The 23,482-nt window shown below is 37.2% G+C and overlaps 1 long non-coding RNA gene across 1 annotated transcript; it reads left to right on the top strand.

Moving 5' to 3' along the window:
* Window positions 1-984: 984 nt before the first annotated feature.
* Window positions 985-11,208, top strand: LOC145670757 (uncharacterized). Its single transcript, XR_014128414.1, has 3 exons — window positions 985-1,197; window positions 6,799-6,937; window positions 11,064-11,208. It is a non-coding gene; the product is annotated as an uncharacterized LOC145670757 (long non-coding RNA).
* Window positions 11,209-23,482: the final 12,274 nt, after the last annotated feature.

The raw sequence follows: 23,482 nt of genomic DNA, 5'->3' as shown, positions 1-23,482 counted from the left end.
CGCCAAGTGAACTTTGTGGTGGACAAACACCGTGTGCGTGGGTTTTCTCGGGGTTCTCCCGTTTCCTCCCACTTTCTTCATTCCACCATTTCATACATTACTCATCATCACCGTCTCCTTTAGCATAACCGTGGGACGTAAAACTCAAAGATTTCATTTTCATTTTTGGATTTCGGAAGGGAGAAAACGGCTTGGGACCTATATGTTAGGTACCACTCCGGCATTTGCCTGCTGTGAATGAGGAAAAGCCAAGGAAACCTCATTCAGGATGGCTGGACTTAAAATCTTTTGATACTTTTTCGACCGAGTTCCCCCACCGGGATCGAACCCGGGACCGTTCGCACCGAAGGCGAGAGCGTTAGCGAATACGCTACGCGGGGCTACTAGTGTAGTTTAGAAAACTCATTTTTACTAGGATATTTGCAAGATTTTTTTTTTCTTTTAGTTTAACGCCCCATGATTGTACATCAATGTAAGAGAGAAGGTGACGATGAGATACATGATAATGGTGGAATCAAGAAAATGTAAGGAAACTGGAAAGTCTTAAGAATAACCACAACTACAGTGTTCACCAAAAGCCTATTTGTCGGGAGCAGGAATCGAACCAGGGACCTACCGCGTCAGAGGTAAGCGCTCTCAGAGCTTTCTTTTGTTTAAAGAACTTGTTTACAATGATATATATATATATATATATATATATATATATATATATATATATATATATATATATATATATATATATATATATATATAACGAAGATATTGACATATTTTACAGCCTCACTGAAATTTAAAAAAAAAAGTAGTCAGGGAGAGCTTACTTGTCAGGTTTTTATTTTTTAATTTAATTTATTTTTATTTATTTATTTTTGCTTTGTTATGTTCCCTAGTTAATTAATGTTTGGGTTACTGAAAATTAAAACCTTTTTAGTATTATTGTTATGTCATCACTTTGGAACCAAAACGTTAGATTTTTTTCTTGTGTTTTCATATAGGAAGTTGGTGAGTTTGTGCCTTAGCACTGGTTTGGTTTCTAGAACGTAATTGAAGGTCATGTTGAGTTGAGTCTTGGTGGGTTTGAGTTCGTGAAGTGTCAGGCACTGCTTGTGCCCCTGTCTTCTGTTTGTGATGTTTCCTGGCTTTGGGCTGTGACGTATTTATGTTGAGGAGTACCAACGAAGGCCGCGTGATATACAGGTAGCTACAACACAGCTTCAACAGTTAACGAGTGCCATGTCTTTGAATTTCAGCTTTCGTTACGGCGTGATAATGCAGTATAGTGCTAGATTGAAATTCTATGGGTGGTAAAAACGGTATGGTAAGAAATACAACGTAATTGTTATTAGTTTAATTAGTATTTCTTCATAGTATTGTTTCACTATTTCTAGAAGGAATTAAGTATTAACGAAGTAATGAATAAGCAAAAGCACACATTGATTGACGTTTACTATTTCTCATACTCCATTGAGAATGTTTTGATCCTCAGTTGCGCAAACATCCAGTGTGCGTTTATTTTCTTTCTTTTTTGGGGGGTTTACACTGCCTCACAGATGAGCTCTTTCGTGGCTAAGTGGTTAATGAACACGCCTTTGGCGTGGGACACCCGGGTTCGATTCCCGGCCGGGGGCCGCGGTGGCTCAGTGGTAGAGCGTTCACCTCTGGTGCTTGGGGTCCCGGATTCGATCCTAGCCCCGCCAAGTGAACCTTGTGGTGGACAAACACCGTGTGCGTGGGTTTTCTCGGGGTTCTCCCATTTCCTCCCACTTACTTCATTCCACCATTTAATTCATTGCTCATCATCAGCGTCTCCCTTAGCCTAACTGGCATAACTGTGGGACGTAAAACTCAAAGGTTTCATTTCATTTTTTCTTAATCTCTTGCACCGACCGACCGATCTCGATCAAATTTCCAACGTAGATGCGGTTCTGGCCTGGGAGTGTTTTTAGCTATTTACTTTGACAGTAGAACTTATGGGAGGGGGAGGAGGGGGACAGAAAAAATAAATGACTTAATTTACTTTGAAGTGTAAAAGTGCGAGCGTTTTCTTCTCTCTCTCTCTCTCTCTCTGTCTCTCTCTCTCTCTCTTCACTCCTCCAGTCTCCTCTCACTTTTAGGGCCGCGGTGGCTCAGTGGTAGAGCGTTCACCTCTGGTGCTTGGGGTCACGGATTCGATCCTAGCCCCGCCAAGTGAACCTTGTGGTGGACAAACACCGTATGCGTGGGTTTTCTCGGGGTTCTCCCATTTCCTCCCACTTACTTCATTCCACCATTTCATTCATTTCTCATAATCACCGTCTCCTTTAGCCTAACCGGCATAACCGTGGGACGTAAAACTCAAAGATTTCATTTCATTTTTTCCTCTCACTTTGATTTCATGATTTCGCACTCTGATGAAAAGTATTAAATACCGCCAGGAAAAGTACTAATATATAACCTCTCTTTTAGGCGCCCCTCCAACCACGCGCCCGGGACACGTGCTTTGCTTGCTTGCCCATAGCTGCGGCTCTGTGAGCTACATAAGTAACATACAATGCTTACGTAATACTTTGGGTCATAAGTACTATTAAGAAAGGAAGAATTGCATTTTTTTAACTTTGGGAAAGGAGCTACTATGGGATTAAAGATAAGGTAGGAAAGGCAACACATTCCAGTCTATGCTTTCACCCAGCAGACATATTGTTTGGAACCAAAAAAATGTGACTTTTGGAATCTTGTACTTAGGTTCACAGCGGAAGCGACGAAATAACTTGAATCATCCATTGTAGCTCTCCCCGCAACCAGTTTCTAAAATGTTGGCAATAAGTTTGCGAAACGAGAGGTGACGACTCCAATTTTGGGTGAAAAGTCGCTATAAGAAATAATCGAGAAATTCATTGTCTATAAGCATTGTAAAAGTTGTAGATGTAAACTAAACGATATGTTCTACTCACTGGCGCAAATCCCGGAGGGGGGGGGGATGACGGATACATGTCCCCTCCAATCTTGGAACTGACGGGGACTTCTCCCAAATAATCCGATTTGAAATGTGTTTTTTGGGAGAAATTTGATGATTTTTGTCCGATTGCTACAAAGGAACGTGAGATGTCCCCCAGAATAAGCCTCAAATCTGCAGCCTCCTAACGCTAAAGACAACTCTGATCCTCCACAACATTGTTTTTCAACTTCATAAGTATTTTGGACATCGCCAAAAAAAGTATGGTAACGGTCTTACCCTCCCCCCCCCCCAATGTTGAAGACAGATTTGCGCCGCTGGTTCTATTCACATCTTTGTAAACAGGGCGCAACCAATCCTTTAATTCAGGGATCATTTCAGGTTGTTTTGGGTACTTTTGTTCATGTTGTGGTCAAAATAGTTCCGAAATAATTAACACTACAGTACTTACGTTAAGCAATTTTTTGTAAAAGAAAAAGTGCAGAATAATTAAAAGACCCCAGAGGACAAATATAACAAACACCTTCTTCGCCTTTTTTCACGCATCTATAGCTAATCTTGTTGCTATCGGTAATGATGTATTACGTGTGTCTCTCAACGGAAACTCTGCGAACTAAAGGACATCAAGTTTGTAGTTATTCTTCGTTAGAGGGCAAGGGTAACATAACAATGCAGGATTGTGGAGTAGTGAGTACGCTGTATTTCCAAACTCTTCATCACTTGCGCTGATTAAAACAAACAAACAGAAAAAAAGAACGTAAAAACTGTTTTGAACTAATAATGCTTCTCTACAGATGAACATTTTGTTTGCAGCAAAAAGTCGCTAAATGTGTAAGTAGGTAAATCGTTATTTAAAAATCACCCAAAAAAGTCTCCAATCGGAATTTTTTTTTGTCGTTATCGTAGGGCGACCATACGTCCCGTTTTGACCGGGACAGTCCCGTTTTAGGGGCGTGTCGCGGCCGTCCCGTCAGTAGATGGAAAAAGTAGTATTCGTCCCGTTTTATGTAAATGAAAGAAGTAAATAACAAACCCAGTACCTTTACTCCTTTTAAAAGTATTAATAATAACAAAGCGGCAAAAATTGAACTGAAAATCCCTATATTAAAAATACTCTATAGTTCGCAGTACTGCTCGAAAGGCAGCAGAGGTTTTAGCAGTTGGTTGTGTGTTAAACAAACTTCAACGTGTCTTTCCTTTTTCATAAGTACCCGCTCTGTAACGAAGAGAGAGAGGGGGAACTCTGATATCAAGGCACTGATAAGAACAAAGGTAGATCTAAAAGTCTAGTGTTGCAAGAACCTGTCCCGTTTTTAACTGAAAATTTTATGGTCACCCTGCGCTATCGTTGAGGTCGAATTCCCCTTATTTAGCGACTTTACCCAAAATTGGCAACATTGACCCCCACCGAACAACACCCCGTCATCTTGAGCCTAGCCAGCATAATAGTGGGACGTAAAACTTAAAGATTTCATTTCGAACAACACTCCCAGAAACCTACTGTTATACTATTCTCAAACCACCCTTTCGTACAGTTCTCCCTATTCGGAAAAAAAAAAATTGTAAATAGCAGTGTTCATACATAAATATGGAACTCAATTTCCCTGAATTTTGCAGGTTTTCCAGGTATTAATTTTTCAATTTCCAGGTCTAGTGGAAGAAACTAATAGTACGAGAACACATAAATTTTAAGAATACTATATTTATATATTTGAGAATGGCCACCCTTCTCCCCAATGAACGATTGCAATTAAATATTGAGTCACAAGAAAATAAATAATTAAAATAAATAAAATTTAAGTTGAAAAATATTAAGTTGAGAAGCCTACTAAGGGAATTATATAATACTTTTGTTCCATACTTGAATACATTCAAAATATACAAAAAAATATTGGCTTGGGGAAGAAAAAAGGGCCCGCGAGATTTTAACTGATTCTTGTAGTACTCGACGACAGAAATAGATTACTGAAAGAATTTTCAAAATCGGCACAGGCAAACATGAAGAAAATCGCATTTTCAGGTACCGGTTCAAAATGAGAAGAAAAAAGGACCGCGAGATTTTAACTGATTCTTGTAGTACTCGACGAGAGAAATCGATTAGTGAAGGAATGTTCAAAATCGGCGCAGGCAAGCATGAAAAAAAATCCCACTTTCATGTACCGGTTCAAAATGGGGAAGAAAAAAGGGCCCGCGAGATTTTAACTGATTCTTGTAGTACTCGACGACAGAAATAGATTACTGAAAGAATTTTCAAAATCGGCACAGGCAAACATGAAGAAAATCGCATTTTCAGGTACCGGTTCAAAATGGGAAGAAAAAAGGGCCCGCGAGATTTTAACTGATTCTTGTAGTACTCGAAGACAGAAATAGATTACTGAAAGAATTTTCAAAATCGGCACAGGCAAACATGAAGAAAATCGCATTTTCAGGTACCGGTTCAAAATGGGAAGAAAAAAGGACCGCGAGATTTTAACTGATTCTTGTAGTACTCGTCGAGAGAAATCGACTAGTGAAGGAATTTTCAAAATCGGCGCAGGCAAGCATGAAAAAAAATCGCACTTTCATGTACCGGTTCAAAATGGGGAAGAATAAAGTGCCCGCGAGATTTTAACTGGTTCTTGTAGTACTCAACGGGAGAAATCGATTAGTGAAGGAATTTTCAAAATCGGCGCAGGCAAACATGGAGTAAATGGCATTTTCATGTACCGGTTCAAAATGGGGAAGGAACAAGGTCCCGCGAGTTTGAACCGCTACGATGTATGTTTACGAATGTGCCCGTGTTCTCAAATTTAGTTAATTACTGTGACACTGAAACATGTGACACAGAGTCACATTGTGGATGACTCTGCAATCGGCAACCACTGCACATATACTCCTCCCGCCCCACAGTTTGATTATTTCGATCCATTCCTCACGTGCTAACGGCATGGTTCAACATCTGCAAGAAAGAGGTAAATGTAACGTTCAATTGGCAATAGCTTTTCACCAAATTAAGCTGCATGAAATCTGATTGCATATTTGACATACTGAGAAAATTCTAGCCCGTGGCCATATGTATCACATATCCCACCAGTTCATAAAAATTTTGAACACAAAATTACGGTCGTCCGTGTGACGTACTCCCAAAAGGCCTAATGTGTATCACCCACCTCACATTCAATGAAACCACATCCGTGTAGAATTAAGAAAGGAACCTCTTATGATGTATACAGGATGTCTCAAACGTTCCCTGACATAGGGTAACTCTGTTATTATCAGAGTTACGACAAAATGTAAGAGGAAAAACATCTCGAAATATGACGTTTTCAATCTAAAGTGAACACTTTTTTAAAAAATCGGACAAGATGAATGTGCTGTATACTCTTTATGCACCCAATTTTAAATGAAAATGCAACGTTGTCATTTACCTGGACCCACGACATAAGTGAATGAAGTTACTGTTTGAAACGGGGGCTGGCCATCGACATGTTAGCGTAAAAGACAGTAACTTCACTCACTTCTGTTGTGGGTCCAGGTAAATGGCAACGTTGCATTTTCATTTCACATTGGGCGCATAGAGAGTGTACAGCGCAAACGGGTCATCCGATTTTAAAAATTCCTTCACTTTAGATTGAAAACATCATAATTGGATATGCTTTTCCCTCCTACATTCTGTTGTAACTCTGATAATAACAGAGTTACCCTATGTCAGGGGACTTTTGAGACACCCTGTATACCTTATTTAATGTATGTTTGATGTCACTATAACTGTAGTATAATTTAGTTTGTTTAAATTTACAATTTAATACAAGTAGATTCGGATTTACATGCGTAGGATTTTGTATGCATCTAACTAATGAATTCTTTTATTTTTATGCTTAACTTAGTGACTTGGCTTTGGACTGCAACTGATTATTGTAACCCATTATTGCTTGAGAAGAAACAAGATATCCGAATCTTCATTTGGAGAAATCAAAGGTCTATTGGAAAGCTGGGGATTACAATCATTAATTTCTACATTTCAAGGTGCGTAGTAAATTATATATTGTGTTTATTGTTAAATTACTATTATTGGGTTTAGAATCAATGAAGCACTTCATGATATTTTATGGGGATCAAGATGGGTGCCGGATAGATAAGTATTTGAGCGTCAGGCTCTTATTTCTTTTCAATTTAATATTTAATCAATGATTATTTTTCTCCCTCATTATTCCACCAAATCGTATTCCAAGATTATATATCCATTTTTGTTCGATATATCCATATTTTTGATCTCTTTCATATTTCTATATTTTCGATTTTTGATATTGTTTATATTTCGATATTGCTGTATTTTTCGATATTTCGAACAAGTTTCGATAGTTTGTCGACATCGATTATCTATATCTAAATTCGGATATCCCAAAGCCCTATCGAGCACCCTCCGAAATGAAGTTTTTGGCTATGGACCTGATTAGGGATGCGCACGAGACAAGACGAGACAATTTTTGTTACGAAATTCGAGACAAGATAGAGCTTTTCCAATAGAAACGGATCCAGTTTTCGAGACGAGACAACTTTCGCGGCACCTTTTCGAGAGGAGACAACCTCAAATCTTTTCTCTTGCGCATCCCTAGACTTGATCATGAGTTATCAAAAAAAAAAAAATGTTAATGAGAAATAACATGTAAATACAATATAGGTAGCTAAAACATTTTTGTTTTCATTCTTCAGTAATGCATTGTTATTAATCTCAGGGGGGGGCGGTGGCTCAGTGGTAGAGCGTTCACCTCCGGTGCTTGGGGTCCCTGGTTCGATCCCAACTCGCGCCGTGTGGACTTTGTGGTGGACAAACACCTTGCTCGTGGGTTTTCTCGGGGTTCTCCCGTTTCCTCCCACTTTGTTCATTCCACCATTTCACTCATTTCTCATTATCACCGTCTCCTTATCCTAACCGGCATAACCGTGGGACGTTAAACTTAAAGATTTCATTTTTTATTAATCTCAGCATTTTATAGTGTATTCTTAAGCTTAAGGTGATGTATAATTAAATTTTGAATTCAGTTAACTTATTTTGTTTCTCAGATTGTTTTTAAAATGTATGTACAATTGTTTATGTTCATTCTCGAGAGTTTAAAGTGACGTATAGTTATTAAACATAGTATTTAATATTGTACTCTTAACGTGGAAGTGATATACAGTTAACTTTTGAATTCAGTTAACATTTTTCTTTCTGAAATTGCTTTAAAAAGTATGTAAAAACGTTTTTATTTTCTTTCTTGAGTGCTAAAAGTGATGCAAAGTTATTAAGCTTACTACTTTATATTGTATTCTCAACCCTAAACTGATACACAGTGCGTTTTTGAATAAATTGTCAAGTTATTTGAGTGATGAACACTGGTAGAAAATCCTGACTACTACTGGAACATTTTGATTTTAAGGTGACGACTACTGGTGCAAGGATTTTAAAATATTGTTTTTCCTTCAAGGGCTACTCCTTTTTGAATTCTGACTACATGGTCACTATAGGAAGGATCAGTGAGTCTTTCCAACTATGGTACAGCTCCGACAGATTCACGATGCTCAGAGAAGAGACAAAATAGTATGTTTTCAAACTTAAAGTGAGAACCACTGGCGTTTTTACCTTGCTATGCAAAAGTAAGTGAGTACTCCAATGGGGTTCCAATGCGGTACCTAATTTCTGCATTTTAGATATATGGAAATACATGTCTCTAAAATGTAAAGAACTGATTTTTTTAGGGGGGGGAATAAACTATAGGTATGTGGGGCTTGCATACTTGACGCTACAATTCGGAAATTGAATTAAAATATGACTAACGGCTATCAAGATGTTGTCAAATAAAGGGAGGACCAACACAGTTAAGGGGTTTTCGTGTTAGATGCTAAAATTTCCGAAATCGGTCATGGAAAGTTAATAAACACCAGTAGCAATTTCATCTTAAAGTAATTAGATATCTTCATGGGGTGTTAGAACATCATGGAGTCTACCAAAATTAAATTTTAAAAGCTTTTGAAAATATAATCTGACATTTGTAAACAGTATTTGAAATATGTATTTACCCAAAACTTCCAGCTAGTACATCTAACATCTGGAGAAACACTGAAATAAAAGCTTGAAATTTCGGAAACAATTATTGGTCGCAACAAAATTAAATAAGATGGTACTTCTATGGGTTAAATCAGTACCTCAGTACAATTTCGATCGAAAGATTAGTTCAGTCCTAGGTTTTCTTCAGGCAATTCCAATGGTTCATCGAGCTGTACAAAAGAATGAAAATTCGCTGTCAATATCTAAGATAGTAACCAAGATAAAAGGAATTATATATTTTATGGCGTAAAAATAGAGATCTTTATATATTTGTACTTTTGGGTCTTTCCTATAAGAAAAAAAAATCAGAAAACTACTGTATATACCTTAATAGACAATTCAATGGGCGGGGACACAGTAGCTTAGTGGTAGGGTGTTTAACTAATCTTTTTTTTTGCAGAAACTATTGGAGTATTCACTTAACCAGTAGAGATACGATCATACTTAACTCCCTATTTAATTTTAAAATTAAATAAAAGGAAATATTTCAGTGTAGCGACCCACGATTATGCATTTTAGTCTCAGGGAGATTATGATTAAAGCAAGTGAATGTTGTTGACAGAATTGATGGAATGCAAAGGTGGGAGGAGAGTACCCCGAGAAAACCCACGAATACGATGTCCACTACAAACTGACTTGGCCGTGGATCGAACCAAGAACCCAATACACCAGAGGTAAGCACTCTACCACTAAGCCACTGTGCCCCCGCCCATTTAATTGTCTATTAAGGTATATACGGTTGTTTTCTGAAATTTCTTCTTCTTACAGCAAATACTCAAAAGTACAAATCCATGTGGGTCTCTATTTTTACGACGTCATAAAATACATAATTCCTTATATCTCGCTTGCTATATTAGATATTGACAAAAAATGTTCACTTTATTTCAGAGCCCGATGAACGCTTGGAATTGTCCAAAGAAAATTTAGAGCTGAATTAATCTTTCGATCGAAATTGTACTGACGAGTCTGAGGTTCTCACTTAACCCATATAAGTACCATCTTATTTAACTTTTGTTAGGATCAATAATTGTTTTCTGAAATTTCAAGATCTAATACGCTTTTATTGTATGGTGTCTCTCTAGCTGCTAGATGTACTAGCTGGAACTTTTAGGTAAATACATATTTCTAATACTCTTTACAAATGTCAAAATATATTTTACAAAACTTTTAAAATTTAATCTTGGTAGACCCCATGATGTTCTTAAACTCCATGGAAATACCTAATTATTTTAAGATGAAATTGCTACTGATGCTTATTAACTTTACATGACCGGTTTCGGAAATTTTACCACCTAACACGAAAACCCCATAACTATATGGATCCTCCCTTTATTTGACAATATCTTGATAGTCATATTTTAATTAATTTTCTAAATTGTACTGTCTAATATGCAAGCTCCACGTACCTATGGTGTCGCTTTTTATTTCACCATATTTCGGTAACTGTTAGGCGTACCGACTTGCGGTTTCGGTAAACACACACCTCTACGTTCTTTAAAACGTTATTAAGACATATTTTAGAATATTTAGAAATGAGAGTTCTGGGAATATCATGGTACCCGAAAACCCCCATCAGGGCGTGTGTGTAGTGTATTTAATTGAAACTACTTTTGAGGTTGTTGTAAGCCCTCGTAATTACGTTTCCGAAACTGCACCATCTAGTACGCAAACTCCACAGTTCTGTAGTGTCGCTCTTTATTTTCCCATATCTCGATATCCATAAGGCTTACCGAGTTGAGGTTTTCGGTAAACAGATGTCAGTTCCTTACATTTTAGAGACATATATTTTCATATATCTAAAAAATACAGACATTAGGCACCCCATGGTAGCCCGAACACCATTGAGGTACCCACTTACTTTTGAATGGTAATACATTTTGAGTTGTTGTTCAGCATCAATAAACACTTCATAGTTTTTCTACGTGCAACCCAAAAGTCCATACCTGACCGAACATATTTTATCCATTTAATCTCAAAAATGTTACGATACTTTGTATTGTTAAGTACAACCAAATTAAGCACACTGAATATAACATTTTAAATATTTTCTGATTTTTGTTGCAGGTATTTCGTGCATCAAACCAGAATTCTGCTTGAAAGACAGTCAAAAGAAGCAGTGTAGGTTGTGGCTAAAAGTACGCCCTTTCTGAAGACAGACTCAGTTGTACTTACATTATTTTGTACGAATATATAACCCTAATAAAGATACTGTACTACAAATTATTTCTTTCTTCCATAAATTATAATAAAATATTATCTCTGTTTAAAGAAAATGATTGTTAATGTTGTCATTTTAATTATTTTTCTCTGTAATAAGAACATTATCCCTAGCAATATTTTTTATCTTTGTGCTATTGCGATTGGATGAAGTAAAATTCTATACGAAGCACTATTATTTCAGACATGCATTAATAACTAATGTATTGTTCTGTATGTAAGACAATGTGTATACTGAACATGTCTAGCGAAGGTGTTGTTTTAATACAGAATCTATAACTCAGCTTTTCAGTAGTCAACTTTATTGGGAATCCGAAGAACGAAGTTAAAAAAAAAAAAAAAAAAATGTTGGACTTACCAGCGTGTGTGTGTTCGAATTCTGGACTAATCCAAATTATCCAGAGAAATCATTATATATTTCTTTGTTGCTATTTCAGATGTATCCTTTATCCAAGTCGTATGAAACGGAGACTTCATACATCGCTATACTTTGTATGAACTATGTTCCGTATTTACTTAATCACTTTGTAACTTTCTCTAGTGTTGAGAAGGCCGCAGGTGTCAATCGAATAGTTTAGTGTTTCACTCATGTCACCTTGTGACTAAGGTACGTCCTGTTGGTATATATATGGTACTGGGTTCAATTAGCGATAAAATACATTTTTAGCGTTAAACAAATGCAAAAATCTACACGAAATGAGATACCGTGATCTCTGACTTACGGATAACACCAAGCAACTAATGGTACTGAGTGTGATTGAGTTTACTAATTACTATTTGGCTAAAATCAGTGTTCCTTTATCTATAGTTCTTTTCGTGCTTTGAATTGCAAAGTTTGAAATAACCGTTTTAAATTATTGTGTATATATATCTTCCGAGTAATTCTGAGAATCATTGCTCTTTCTTTAAGCAATGTATGAGACTGTTAAATTGCTCTTTCCTTAAAATGTTGCACTAAGAAGGATGCATCCAGGAAAGTCCAAATTTGCAGAATGTCTATAGCAGGGAAGAATAAATATGTTTAGTCGATGGCTGCACAACGCCTCCGCTGTCACCACGTTGTCACACAGCGAATACAGCGAACGTTTAAGAGTATTCTGCACTTACTATTAGGTATCGGCCTGGGAACTTTGGCGCATCTACCCAGTCTCCTTCTTGGTGTTTCATTTTTAATGGCGAGTACTGAGTAGGAATAATATTGTAAGCGAATGCGTTTCCGGCTGACACCACACTTTTAATTATTGCGACATTTAAAAAAAATACCTGTTAATTAAAATGTACAGAGAAGTTATTTCTGGAAAATTCTATTCAGGCCTCTTGTGGTAACAACTGCACTTTAGTAGAAGATACTATTAAGGAAAAGAATGAGGTAAAATAATCTTTATATCGTACAAGCAATGGATGATAACAGCTTAATAAATGATTGTACGTAAATCTTGTTTGAGTTTGAATATAGGATTGTATAAGGCTGTGCATTTTGCATTATTATTGAGGTGCTGCAACTAACTAACTGCAAACCATATGATAAATTCTTACAGTAATATATCACATATTGATTTACTCTGTATGGAAACGAAAATAGTTTAATATATGGTTAACCTCCTTTGTGCCAGGGGCGGATCCAGAGGGGGGCGATCGCCCCCCCCCCACAAGAGGAAACTTTCTTATTTTATATATAAATAAACCCATCCATAACAAGTTTGGAGCTCTTAAAAGTAGCAGTATTACCGCCGACCGCCCCCCCCCCAGAAGTCCGTCCTGGATCCGCCCCTGCTTTGTGCCCATAATTTTAAAATTAACGTTTGTCACTTTTCAACACTTGACTTTGCAGTAGCTTTCCAACGAATTAGCAGGAAGCCCAAACTTATAGGACACCCTGCAGGTAAATACATTTCTTTGGACAGTTTCACTGCTCCAAACTAAGATTTGAAAAGTGTAGTATTGTTAATTTTATTATTATTGGCACAAAGGAGATCAACCATATTTTAAGCTATTTTTGTTTTCATACAGAGTAAAACAATATTTGACAACATTACAGTAAGAATGTATCATGCACTTTGCAGTATGTTGCAGCACTTTAATAATGGTGCACTATACGTACACTCTAGATCCTGCATATGTCCGATCCATACATTACAAGAAGGCAATACGTATTCGATACAGGTAAAATCTGTATATTTCATATGGACAACCTATTAGCTATATACATCCAATCTATACATTACATATGGTCAACCTGTACGCGACATACGTATAATCTATATGCTGCATGCAGACAGTCTGTAAGCTACATATATGCACTCTGTATGGTGCATACGGATATTCTGTATGCTGTATCTGGACAAGCTGTGTGCGACATAAGGAAAATTTGTATAATACATACGTACAATACGTATACTGTATCTAGTCGTACGTATGGGGCACAAGTACAATATAGATGCTGTCTCGGGGTTGAACGCAAGAAACATACGTACAGAACGTATATTGCATACTTCTTGAAATCATGCTCCGTCCTGATAGTCAGTGTATGTCGTCATTATTAACCCACATGCTACATACGACCCTGACGTCACAAAGCTAGATATCACCTCCGTATATACTTGTTACTGCAGATGACGTCACACGAATGACGTCATTGCACTTATGCAGACAGTACGTATAATACATACTTTTTCAGCTATACGTTTGCTGCAGGATGTTATATACGGTTGTACGTTAAGTCCAGAAACTACAGGAATTACGAATGTAACATACGTTTTTAAGTATGCCACCTACAATTTTTTTTCTCAGTGTACCATCCCCACTGCTCCGCCACCAGATCCAGTCTTTACTCGGCCTACGACCTTGCCCTTTGGCCGAGTTTGGGCGTTTATATATCTTTCTTTGGGCTTCTCCAGGAAATTCAGATATTTTTGAAAGAATCCCAGAAACGACTTGAGGTGTACTTGGAACAAAACCCAAGCGTCCGTCTTGAGGCTATTGGGATAACTCGATGGAGAAGTAAAAGCAACGCTGCTGTAAAAATATTTGGACACTTTTATTACTGGGCACCCGACTCAAAGGATGCCAGACCAAGAAAATCAAAACCAGTATATGTGGAACTCGTAGCACCTTTAAGTGTGATTGGCAACTCGCAAGAATTCAATTCCCAAGTCAGACATGATGCAATGTATCTCATTCAAAAGTTGTGCTCCTTTGAGACTATCATTGTGGCTATGATGTTTTTATTGATTTTTCAGCATACCACACCTTTATCAGACTACTTGCAAACAGAAAACTTAGACTATGTCCAAGCATGGCGCCTGATATCCTCAACTCAAAATAAGTTGAAAGAAGCTAGGGACCAATTTGACAAAGTCTACAAAACAGCAGAACACTTTGCAACAGAAATGTCAAATAGTATTGAAGGACTCATTACAGATGTTCCTAGTCTAGAACAAGTTATTATAGAAACAGAATTGCCTGAGGTAGGATGTAGAAAAAGAAAGAAAATGGCAGGGGAATCAGCCTCTGATGAAGTAATTGAAGACAGTAAATACAGATTTAAAGTAACCGTTTTCAATTGTGTTCTAAACCAAATTTCTAACAGCATGCAGGAACGATTTGCTGAAAATCCAAGCTTATACTTAGATTTAGAGTGTTTTGATCCTAAGAAGTTCAATAGTTTAAGTCTGGCTTCGTTGTCACTGAAAAGAATCACTGAATTAATTCCTGATTGTGAAGAGGGAAAACTTAAAGAAGAGCTTCTTTCGTTTTCATCAATGTGGGAAGAGTTTTCAAAATCGCCTTATGAGAACCAAGAAAAGAATCAAGAAGCTGTTGAGATTCGTACGATTGAAGATTTGATTGAAGAGGACAAGTTTTCTAAAGATTTCATGGAGGATGAGGAGGAATATTTGGGGCCAACTGACGATATTGTGGATTTAAGGTCTATAAAATGTGATGGAGTGAAGTGCAATTCTTGCTTTAAGTGCGCCTTCGATGTGATTCTGCAGTACAATATGACTCTACACAGAATTATTCAAAGTTTATAAGTATCTCCTTACATTACTGGCAACACAAGTGTTCTGTGAGCGAGCATTTTCAAAGCTCAGATACATAAAAACAAGACTCCGTTCAAGACTTACAGATGAACATCTGGAATCATTGTTCTTGATGAACTCAGAAAGAGACATTCTGACCAAAATAGACAGTAATCTTATTATTGACAAAACGTGTGAGAAAAGCAAGGAGATGCGAAGCAGGGGCGTCATTTCAGACTTCGCTTGGGAGGGGCAAGAGCACCACTGACATAAGAATCTCACATTTTGTACTAGTATATTAGTAGACAATCTATTAAGGCGGTCTCTAACCCTTGGAGCGTGCTGAGATTCTCCCTATCTAAAAGCATGTAAAATTTGGTCACGATTATTTCAGAAACTACTGTACTTAGAACATTGTAATTTTGTATAAGTGTTTCAATGACCAATCTCAAGAAAATGACTGAGCAATTTTATAGATATCCCGTTTCATTTTGCAGTGGACTTTGATCATTTAAATTTGACAACCGCGCAATAAGACTGGCTGCTGCTCGTACGGAAAACAACAATTGACTTGTTTTTCTCTTTCCTGTTCCTCGCGTTGCCCTGTCTCCCTACACGAAATGCTTATAAGAAGTTTCATTTTCTTTACATCTTATTGGAGTACTAATATTTTTGTCATTTTCTCCCTCGAATCTGAAAATAGGTTTGACTCACAGATAAAGAAACTTTTCTTACAGCAGAAGCATAACAATCAAGTGATTGGAAAAAGAACAAAACTGTCTCCGTACTAATTTTCACATATCTTTTTAAAATGCAAAACGTAAAATATTTTTAATATTCAGAATTACAGTGAATAAGAAAGTACTGAACCACACTCCTTTTCGAAACTTATATATATATTCAAGTTTGAGGCTAAGTCCGTTCACAGTAAAAGGAAGTGAAGAATGTGTTCAATGTAAGCACAGTAGGATACAATATTATTGAGTCTGAATTAATTTGTTCCATCACTAATTTCGTCTTGTACAGTCTAGTCTGGTTCAAAAAATATCTGTTCACTCTCCTAACTCTTTGACATCCATCGATTTTATTCATCATGGAGTAACACAAAAACATCTCTTTTGGACAACTGAGATGTTTCTTAAAGCTGTCGCATCATAATTTCATGCATACGATTGGATTGATTAAATATGGCTTTTGAATAACTAGTGGGTGGCCAGTCTTTTCAAGTGACAATACACAGAGAAAAATCCGTTATCCGGAAATCGGTATATTGTTCAAATATACTGAATCCATATATTTACTACGTAAATCTGTACGGAGCACACATTATCCATATGCTACATACGTACTGCCTTTTTCCGCTTAGATATCACATTATGTCTTTGCAGGATGTCTTATATCTAACAGTGTTCCGTATATTACATATGTATACGTATGTTACATAGTTCATGTTGATGTTGACATTTTAATGTTGATCACTGTAGACAAAAAACTGTAATAGATAATTACCAAGATAGAAACGGTTTTCTGTAGTCAAGAAAAAATATATTGTGCACTCTAATCTCTCTACTAAAACTGGAAGCGGCATAAATCTAATATCACTTTAGGTTTCAATATTAATTTAGAAAATATCACTTGATACTCTATACTGTCGTTTCCAGAGTTTATTTCATTAGTAAATCTAGAATATAGCATAATTTCTGTCAAAATAGAATCAGCGGAATTTGAGTGACTTTTCTAGTGATTCTGTTAGGAATGGTTCTTATAATTTTATGAATAAATGCTATAGAAATTAAATTTTTAGAATAAAAATAGATTTCATAATTGACCCTGTAATGTGGTACAATTTTTTTTCTTTCTTGTGAAGGACCCAGAAAGGACATTACACTGGTGAGGTAAGTAGTGTTGTCATGAGACGAGATGTCTCGTCTCGTCTCGGAATCGAGGCAACAAGTAATTTTTAAATTCGAGACAAGACGAGAAACATGACAATTCTCAACTTGTTTTCCACACGACAATCTAGATGAAAGGAAAACTTTCTCGAGTCCTGTGGGAAACATTATTTTATCCAAATATGCAATGATGCATAATATAATCCTATAAGGTGACAAAGTTATTGTACGAACAAAATGAAGAGCACTTATTAACGTTTAAAGATGTTTAAGTCATTATACAGAAAAAAAAACGAAATTTTCGAGACGAGATGGGGAAAATGGAATCGAGACGAGAAATAATCCTTCGACAATTTTGGCCACACTAGATGCAAACTTGTTAATTAGACAGACTATTTGAATCTCAGTAAATAAAATATTGAAGTCCTGAGTGACTGGCTGACACTAAGCAAAGGCTAAACCACAACCAGAAATTTGAAATTTGGACAATACGTAGAATTTGTGAAACATGGAATTTGGTATTTGAACTCATATTAGATACGTATTTTCAGCTCCCCCCCCCCCATAATATGGTCTTGAAGGGAAGAAAAGGAGCGGAAAGAAAAATTAGTGGGAATTACAATCATCATTACAAATCCTTAGAGACTTCAAGAAACTTGGTATTTGAACTTCACATTTAAAATAATTTCACACGTATTTCAGCATTTTCAGTATTTTAATAAAAAGGATAAGAAAAGAGATAGAAAGGAAAATGAGGGATGAGGATTGCAATTATTATAAAGATGTCGTTATCTCAGAATCTCTGAAAATTAGAAACATGCATTTTGCTATTTCGACTTCTCAATAAGCGGTATTTTTATGTATGGTCTATACGGTAAGAAAAAGGATGGGAAGAATTATGGATGGGGATTACAATGATTGTATGTTCATATCTCGGGGTCCTGAAGAGTTAGAGACATGAAATTTGGTGTTAAAACTGGAATTTGGTGTACTTGGTAGTTTATGAAGTGCGAGCCCGCAGGCCGAGCAAACTAGGAGGTCTGGGAGCGAAGCCCCCTGGTACTTGAACTGAAAGTCGATGTATCCCAGGATCTCGGAAGGTCACAGACATGAAACCAGATAGTGGAAGTAAAATTCGGTGTACTTGCAGGTCTATGAAGTTTCAAGGTAGTAGGTCAAGCCAATATGGGCCTCTGGGGACGGCAAGCTCCCAGCCGAAGGCTAGTTTAATAATAAATATTTCAGTGTGACATGTTTATTATCTAATTTGAGAAGCTGGAATGAGAAATGAGGTGTCCGTTTCTTTTATTTATGTTGATTCCCAGGGGCGGATTGGCAAACTTTGGCCAACCTAGTTTAGCTACCGAGTTGGCCATGCAACAAAATTGGGTTTCCCATCCAGCCCACAGCAGCGTAACAGTAGATATTGAAATCATCTAATCAAACAAATATTTTTCTTAGAAATAGACACTTTCGTCTTTCTTCACAATCATTCCCTTTCATTAATCACCCGTCTCCTTTAGTCTAAAGGGCATAATCGTGGAACATAAAGCTAAAAATTTGTCCAACCACTTCTGTACAATATTTAGATAATAAATTACCGTTCGCAATCTTATGAAACACTAAATCGCTTACATTTTGGTATTTTTTGCTGCCAGTTCCATGCGATAATGCTTTAATTAAGCAATTTGTTCAGTCATAAGAAATTTGAGAATGATGAACGCAACAAATTTCACATCGTTTCACTAGAAGCTCAACTAGTTTTGAAAACAAAGTTTCTGCTTACTTGTATAGATTTTTTAGGATGCACGAACAAGAAGGAACTGTTGGGTCAGTAAATAGTAAAGAGAAATATAATTTTCAAGGAGAAAAAGGAAAAAATGTAAAAGGAATTTTTCTACCGAATGATTGTATCGAATGATATTTTTTTTTTCTACCGAACGGTATATTTTAGGTGTTTTTCTCAGTCTTGAACCAAGAATGTCCTGACTTCCCACTTTGAAAAGTTATCATAATATCCTATATAATAAACAATCTCTTATATATTTGCAGGTCACATCAACAAAGATGCAATGACAAACACAAGTGTAATTTTGTGTTAGAACACTAAATTTATTGCAAATATTCGATAAGTGCGATTGACATGTCCAACGTTACGTCTGGTGTCAACGTTACCCTTTATAATGAAACCAATAGATGGACCGAGGTCAGGAGTACATCACAAACTCCGTGCATGTTCAGAAAACGGGCTAGGAAGGCGAGTGAGTCAGAAGACAATGTGATGTTGAATATGATCGTTTGAAAGTTCAACATAGAGAACACACAATTAGGAATTATTTTCCTTTACGTGTTCATAATGGACCACTTTGCACATCTAACCTTTAAAAAAGTGCCATTGGGTCAGGCCTGGTGAATGAACTCGTATGCCGTTGATTTGTGATCGCTAATTCCAGTAGCGTAGTTAGGATATGAGGAGAGGCACTGAGGCAACCACTGAAATTTTGGGGGGGCAGTTTATGTCACATCACCGTAATGCGTTCAGTTGCAAGGCCCTCGACCAGTAATCGAACTCGAAGCCTCGTGATTCTAAGATGCACATCGTAGAACAAGACTAGCAACGACATATATATATACAGTGGCGGATCCAGGACATGTTCAAGGGAGGAGCTAAACCATATTTTGCCGTTTTATCCAGTGTAAAGGAGGATTGAAGCCCATTTTATCCAGTGTATACCTGAGCGTCAAGGGGGGGGCTATAGCCCCTATAGCCCTCCCCTTGGATCCGCCGCTGTATATATATAGATATATAGATAGATAGATAGATAAAAGCAGCCACTGATTCACTCGTTGATTCAGCATTAGGTATGTCTGGGTTTGAAACTCTTATATATAGCTTAAACATATTATACTTTTCTTGTGGACAACTCAAAACTACTGATATTTTTCTAGTGGTACTTTAGAGTTATCAGAAGTTTGTATTGCATTTGAATGTTTGTTAGCAAAAAGTATTTACCCGACCTGTACAAGTTTTTCAATATTTTAGTAAGCAATAACATGGTCGCTACTGAGAAGGGAGGCCTGATCTCATTACGTTTCCGCCAGGCAAGTAGCCAGCACACAAATGTAGGGGGGTCGGTAGAGATTACGAGGGGCGATCCAATCATATTATAGTTCATCATCATATTAGAGTTCATTTGCAAACATACCGTGAAAATTTTAGGAGGGTCAGTAAAAATTTGGGGGGGGGCAGGTCCCCCAGATCCCACCTTTATACGGGCATGATTTCCGCCACTGCAGATATCAGACTTTTTTTGATGGAATCTAATTGTTGGCAGAGAGAACGCAAAGTATGTGCCTGCAACCGCAGACTAGTTTGAATAACTAATTAGTAATTATACTTTCTATTTGGTTTTATTGTCATTGAAAGTGACCATAGACATTTCAATTGCACCAATCCAATACTTGAAAGAAGCAGACATTCGTTTTGCTTACCTGTCCATTTCAGATTCTCGTCGATTTTTCCAGTACTTCTTCAGAAAATATCCCTGACGGGATCGTTTTTTCGGAAGCCGAGAGTAGCATCTCCTTCGTCTTCTTACTTTCGAATCTTCCGTATCGCTCATCTTTCCAAATATGGGTTAGTATTTACGTAAATACGCACAAAAGTCAATACTAGGTACGTTGTTTTCTTTACTCCGAAACTCAGAGACTTACAAAAGCAATACGGGTGTAACAATGAAAACTTGTCAACGCACTCTAAAAACAACCAGTACAATCGCTCAGAATCTATATATATAAAAGAGAACGCACAAATCCTTTGTTACCTCATCACGCTAATACGGCTGAACCAATTTCTTTTATTTTTGGGGGGTTATTAGGATTTGGACCCTAGATGGTTTTTATCATATCACTTTAATTTTTAATTACCAGTGTCTTGAGATAATTGACCATTCAAGTGTCCATAACGTACAAATCCTTTGTTAGTTCATCATAGGTAAAAATAAACGTATTTATATGCAACCCGCATGACCGTGTCACTCGGCGGGTTAACATAAATGACAGGCGATATAATGTTAACATTTACTGCAATCTACTATGGTTTTTATCATATCACTTGAAAGCGAAAACTTCCGGGGTGACCGCAGCGAAGCGGGGCGGGTTAACATAAATGACAGGCGATATAATGTTAACATTTAATGCAATCTTCTATGGTTTTTATCATATCACTTGAAAGCGAAAAAGTAAAAATTATCTAAGTAACAAAGTTTATTGCGTTCCGGGGTGACCGCAGCGAAGCGGGGTGAACGCTGCTAGTTATACATAATAATAAAAAGAAACAAGAAGAAAATATCACAGCAGCACAAAAGGCGACAGAATGACTCAAAGACCCAATGTTATTATAGTATTTCAACTCATACCTCCTCACAACGCACAGCAAAACTAAACGATATTCAGTTGAGCTGTTTTATGAAAGAAATTTTTTTTTTTTTGCAGTCGATTGTTTTAGGAACCGCATTTGTGAAACCAAAACCTACAGCTATAACTGGCGTGGGTGAATTCTACAGCATAAAAGCCTGGAACAAAAGTGTTGAGAAGTATATATAGAAATAACACAAAACGGAAATGTGGCAACAATAGATCTGTTACCCTCCCCAACTTTCCCTCGACCAGCCATAAATAGGTCCTCATACTGAGTTAGGTGACATCCTCAACCACCTGTGGTGTGTCGAGCGCAGAGCTGACCAAAGAGGAAAAAAAATGTGTCTGCTCGGGCTAGCAGCGACGAGTCTCATTGCATGATTGTCAAATTTAATCGATGAAAATCAACTGCAAAACAAAACGAGGTATCTATAAAATTGCTCAGTCATTTTCTTGAGATTGGTCATTAAAACACTTATCCAAAATTACAATGTTCTAAGTACAGTAGTTCCTGAAATAATCATGACCAAATTTTACATGCTTTTAGATAGGGAGAATCTCAGCGCGCTCCAAGGGTTAGAGACCGCCTTAAAGCATGTTGTTGATGAAACTCAAACTCTTAGGGGGGGGCAATTGCCCCCTCCTACCCTCCCTAAATGACGCCCCTGATGCGAAGGCTCCTTCAAGCATAAAGTAGTGACTTTACTTTCATTTTCCAATTTTGTTTTTGAATTTCTTTTTTCACTAGGTAGGTATATAATTCTAAATCTACTTTTGTTAATTTGTAGTAAATGTTTCATGTATACTTTTTATCAACGGTTTTAAAAATAGATGATAAATAAGTTAATGTTATGATGAACATAGTTTTAAAAGGACGGAAGTATGAAAAATAGCATAAGCCCCAAACTTAACTCAAATCTTCAGTTATAATTAGGCTGTTAACAAATGTAGCCGAAGAATTTAAACAACTGGTGTGATTTTTGTAGTCTCAGTTAAAGTGTGCAGATTTATATAGGCCTAATATATTTAGTACTCAAAGTCTCTTTGTTTGTTTATGAAAATATTGAATTTGTATAATTCTATCGTGATTAACTGCAATAGCTACTTAATCTTTTGTTGTTTTTTTTGTGTACTAATTTTCCGGGGGAAGCCCCCCGGGACTTCCTTTTATTAGGAGGGGGTATTCCATACAAGCGAAAGCCTCGGGTGGACGGCGCCCTCCCAGAGTATGTGACCGCGCCCTTTTTACATAGCCAGTCCACCTCTGCGTAGGAGTGGAGGTGGGAAGGGGTGGCATGAAAAAATAACTCAAAACGACCGAATTTAGTCCCTATTCCAGTTTTTGGGGTCACTGAGATCAATAGTGACAATTACGATTTCGTCGAAAGTCAAACCCAGTGGTCCAGAAGTGTATTATTATTACTATTATTATTATTATTAACAAGATTGAATTTAAATTCTTTACTAGTCTATCAAAAGACATTTGCTGGTTTTCCTTCACGTAGCTGGTAATTACGCAGTGGCGGCCCGTGGGAGAAGGCTGCTGGACTGCAGCCCCCCCCGCCCCCAACGTAATTTCATTCCGATTCGAGACTTAATAATTAATCTTTATATATTGCACTTTTTACGCGCGTTTTGTTGTTCAATTTTTCACCTCCTAGAAGCAAATTTGTTGTTCCGCTTCACCCTCTGGCCTTTCAATCTCGCTTGGCCTTTCTTACGATACTATGATTCCACTTCCCCCTCTTTTTAGCATGTCTTTACTGGTAACTTGTGGACTGCTTTACATGCAGTCCTTTCGATTTCTTAACAGTTTGCGCAAGCGCGCCCTTATCATCTTGTGTTCGTCTGCTCTGATCAGCGATGAGTACGTATATTCAGGCTTGCCGACTCCAGGGAAATATCCTCTGGCGAATTCCATCCAAAACTTTAG

This window comes from Thermobia domestica, chromosome 14 (genome assembly GCF_964235325.1).
Source record: "Thermobia domestica chromosome 14, izTheDome1.hap1.1, whole genome shotgun sequence".
NCBI classification, from domain to species: domain Eukaryota; kingdom Metazoa; phylum Arthropoda; class Insecta; order Zygentoma; family Lepismatidae; genus Thermobia; species Thermobia domestica.
The sequence above is the reverse complement of the archived record's forward strand: the minus strand, read 5'-3'. Positions and strand labels throughout refer to the sequence as shown.